Genomic DNA, 4,616 nt, shown 5'->3' on the forward strand with positions numbered 1-4,616 from the left:
GATGACTGGCTTCATGACATCACTTATGAGCTGGAGTCTGCTAGTGTTCCCGTGGACATGTATGTCACTTTTGCGGCAGACTTCTTGAAAGGCCATGGTGCTCAATGATGGGATAATCACACGCGTTCCTAGCCTGCTGGAACCATCATCACCTGGTCGGAGTTCCAAGCTGCTTTACGTGCTTGCTACATTCCTCACGAAATGATAGACCGGAAGAAGCGAGAGTTTTGCAACCTCGCCCAGGGCAACAAGACTATGGCTGCTTATCAGCGGGAGTTTCTAGACTTGTCCTGCTATGCTGAAGAAGATGTTGCTACTGATGCTCGCAGACACGAGAAGTTCCATGAAGTCCTTCACCCTGGTACCAAGCTCGTTCTACTTGTTGAGGACTATCCTGATTTCACCACCTTGGTGAACAAGGCCATCCATATTTAAACGGGTCTGCAGGAATACAAGGATAGCAGCAAGCGTAACCGTGACTTGGGCTCATCTTCGTGGTCATCTTAACAGAAGTGGAAGATCTGGATTCCCCACAACATGTACCATGCACCTACTCCTGCTCCAAGGTCATCTTATGTTACACCTCGTCTGCCTCCTCCACCAGCTAGGCAGCCGAGATCCTAGCTCCACCACCCCGAGTTCCTCCTTCCCGTCCTGAAGATGGGATGTGGTTCAAGTGTGGTCATCCAGGTCATCGTGCCAGCGATTGTAGGCAACAGGAGAATCATCTTGCACAACCCACAACTGGCTCTAAAGAGACCTCACTCTGCAAAATTTGGTTGCAAAAAAACTTTTTTAAATTGCCCTAACATTCTATCAGGCACCTTGTGTGCATAAGAGAATTTTGCAAGCTCTTAAAGATGCATTAGGGACTTGCTTGCCTCGCTAAATCAGCATGTCCACTAGCATTCTTTGCTCATTAGCCTAACCATGTTGAGTTGCATTTGCAGCAGGGCCAACTAAGGAAGTTTGGCATTGCATCGAGCACCTGGTGCGCGTGCCCGGAGCGCGAGCAGAGCGCGCACATTGTACACACCCGCGTCGAGCCGCCGCGTCGACTTACCACGCCCTCCCACTCGCCCCGGCCTTTCCCCTGCTCGCAGAGCCGCTCCAATGCCCTCTCTCCTGACCATCACCTCGTGCCTTGCAACACCGCCGCTGTAGCTCCTTGGCGGCACGTCGTCGTCTGCAGCCACCTCTGCCCTGGTCGGCTCTGCCAAAGCCTCCTCCGCTCACCAGCTGCCCCTTGGAACGGTCTTAGAGCTTGTCCACAAGTTCCTAGCCATGTTGGCCTCGCCACGCCGCCCCTCCGACGACAGTAGCGGTGAACCACCATGGTTGCAGCGAACCAACCTTCCCCCTCCTATAAATAGGACGCCTCAAACTCCCTCCGCTCGGCATCAACACATCTCCAGCCGTAGAAATCCTTCCCTAGAACCAATTCAATCAAAGCTCGTCGTCTTCCCCCTCTCGTGCAACCATGCCCGCCGCCACTCTCTGGTCAAATTCCAGTGCACCAACGCCCTTCCCCCTCAATTTCCTCCTCCAACAGCACCCTAGTGCACCAACCGTTCCATCCCACAAGCTCAATTTGGTCGGAGATGGACCAAAGGAGGAAAAGCCGATTTTGGTTCCGCCACAAATTCTCGGATGAGCTCACCGACGACGACTCCGTCCACCACGGCGACCTCACTACACCTCTGCATGATCGCGGAGAGCCCTTGAATTCGATGGTGTGGTCGTCGTCCATCGTCGTGCTCCCCATCACTGGCGAGGATCGCCAGAGGTCGCACTCCGCTCGGCCAGATAAGGAGATGGCGAGTTGGACTCCTCAAATCTGACAAGTGGGCGAGAAAGACCCACTGTTAGCGACACACACACCGCGTGTTGGTTTAAGTGGAGGCGTATTTACACAGAGTATGTCTGCTCTCTTCTGAAAACGTGTTCCGAGCTAAACGTTTCTCTTTTTCCATTTTATGGAAAAACCATATATTTGGTTGAACTTTGACTGGATTTAACTTTTAAACTACAACTCCAAATGAATTGATTCTTTTTCTTAAATTCCTAAAATTTCATCTAGTTTATTGTAGTATTCATTTCAAAATCTTCCAAACAACTTTTTAGTATTGTTTTAGAATTGCGAATTAATTTGAATAATTTCAAAATAGGAAATTGGAGGGAAGATCAAATTTCAAAGTTTGGGAGTGCACCCATCTTTTCTACATCCTTAAGGCAAACATCTTGAACACCGATGGAATATAAGTTGAGTGGTTGTTTGTTATAGTAAATGAATGCATGAATAAGTTATTGAAATAAAATGATTTCATATAGAAAACATCCTTGCATAAAGGTAAATGATGGGAAACTATTTTGTGTTGAAAATGAGGGATGTATGACAACATTTACTACCTCTTGCCACATATGCCTATGATGGTTCGGATGAAATCCGAAGTAAGGTCTTGTCTCGAGTAGACATGACCATGGAACTGATATCTAATTGTGACGAGGATAATTAGTGAAGGCATGTTGGGGCATGCTAAGTGGTAAGTCTTTCAATAATTATGAGGCAAATTATATTATGCTAACCATGCAGGGAAAACATAAACCTCCTGAGTCGTCCGTAGATCAAGTCTTGTTCTAGTAACTCCTATACTTGTTTTTGTACTACCATATGTCCCTGCCTCAGGTAGGGTACAGTTCAGTAAGTCATCAACCCCTTTCTTGGCACACACCATACAGAGAAGCCACGATGAACGATATCGGTGTCCCTTGATAGGCATGTCACTTGGTCCGGGGGCATGCGTGTTCCGGTTGGACCGAGGGGGTAGCGCCCGTGTCTATGCGCATTATAAATATTTTGATCCCATGATAATCGAGATTGTGGTCTCGTCGCTTAGAGTTTTACTTAACGATTGTCGTGGATGATTCCAGGCATCGGGAGGTTAATCTGGTGTGTGTGCTGGTTAGGTGTTTTTTCAACTCAAAGACCGTAATGGGAATTAGTTGACCTCCCTGGTCGACTATACAAATATGTTACTCGTGGGTAAATATTACACCCACTGCAGAGTATAATATATAGTCTGCAGTCAAAGACTACAGTCTGGGATAGGTCAAGTATCATTCTTAGTGTCGGTCTTCGGAGGAACTAATAAAACCATGATGTTAATCATGAACTGCGATGCATGATCATTATTATAAATTTTTGTTACGGACTAACCTCCTCTCTTATATGAAATTTTTAGTGTCCGTGGGAAGGTTGTACCACCTGGATACTCATATTTTTTTCAATATAAGGTTTTATGTGACGTTGCTCGAGACGCCCGATTGTGACACGCATGTCACTATTTCCAGTATGATCCCTTTATGTGACGTCGCTCCAGATGCCAAACTATGGCAACTCATGTTATTATTATTTTCTTATAAGCCCTTTATGTAGCATCGCTGAGACGCCCCACTCAGGCGTGTTCTATATTCTTCCTTTCGAGGTGTCGCTCCACACAAGCAATTGGACCATTTTAATTTATTTATTTGAATTTATTGGGGAGGACTACCACCCGATGTTCCATTTTTATTTTACTCTCCTCTCTTGATTTTTTATTTATTTTCAGTATGGAGAAATTACCTTCATATTTGCATCCATGAATTTATCTTATGATGGATTGAATATCATTATAATTTCAGTGCATGCAAATCATGTACTTTAATATGTCTGTTTTCATGATGTTTGCGAGTACATTCAAAAGTACTCACACGCTTATCCCTGACTATTGTTTTGGCCAGATCGCGATATTAGGGAGGAGCATTAAGACGACAACCCCGCAACCTAGGCATGGAAGATAGCAGCCACACGAGATGGGAGCTATCCAGGTCAGCTGTTCATGTGGAAAATGGAGTCTCATAGACGGTTGAGATCCATGAAACGCTTCCACCATCAGTCACTAGAAATCTTTATTGTACTCCATAGACCATCATGTTCTTGTACGCCAAATTTTATATTGCTTGGAATTTTTTTATCAAGGAAGTGTCCACTAGCTAACAATAATCCTGGGGCTGGTGAACACAAGGGTCAATTGCTAGTAATTTGATATCCCGAAAAACCGGCCGTGACCGGTCAAAATTAGTTCACTCATGGAACTAACATATATGCGGGCAACCAAACAATGTGCAGATGATGGTTACATGCCACTTTTCCTCAACCAGGCCCATCTAAGAAATCTATGCAAACACCCCAAAATTGATGTGAGCAACCAAACGTGTCCCTAGCGACGCATCACACACACCGAGCAGCCGCCTCGAAGACCAAATACATTGATCCCCCTTAGAGCATCTACATCCGGGCACTCCAAACCCCCTCAAACCCCGAGCTGCTCGCCTTGTCATGAAATTTTGACCCAGACGGGCGCCTTAAACGAGCCTCTAATGCCCGGGTTGACCGATATCCCTCATATCCAGCCAAATATGAGGCGCATAAGGGGGCGCCTGAGCGTCCTCCCTGCGTCGGCCTGGCCTGCGCTGGCCTGTAGCGACCCCACATATATTCATCCCTATCCACTTGCCAGACCAAACCCTAGCCACTTCACTCCGCTCCTCTCCACTCCCCTCCGTCACCCAAGCTC

General features: G+C 46.6%; 1 long non-coding RNA gene across 1 annotated transcript; it reads left to right on the forward strand.

The window, feature by feature from the left end:
• The first annotated feature begins 756 nt into the window (after positions 1-756).
• LOC123424805 lies at positions 757-4,017 on the forward strand. The gene is made up of 2 exons (XR_006621739.1): positions 757-1,917; positions 3,781-4,017. It is a non-coding gene; the product is annotated as an uncharacterized LOC123424805 (long non-coding RNA).
• The last annotated feature ends 599 nt before the right edge of the window (positions 4,018-4,616 follow it).

The sequence above is a fragment of the Hordeum vulgare genome, chromosome 1H (assembly GCF_904849725.1).
Source record: "Hordeum vulgare subsp. vulgare chromosome 1H, MorexV3_pseudomolecules_assembly, whole genome shotgun sequence".
In the NCBI taxonomy this organism is placed as follows: domain Eukaryota; kingdom Viridiplantae; phylum Streptophyta; class Magnoliopsida; order Poales; family Poaceae; genus Hordeum; species Hordeum vulgare.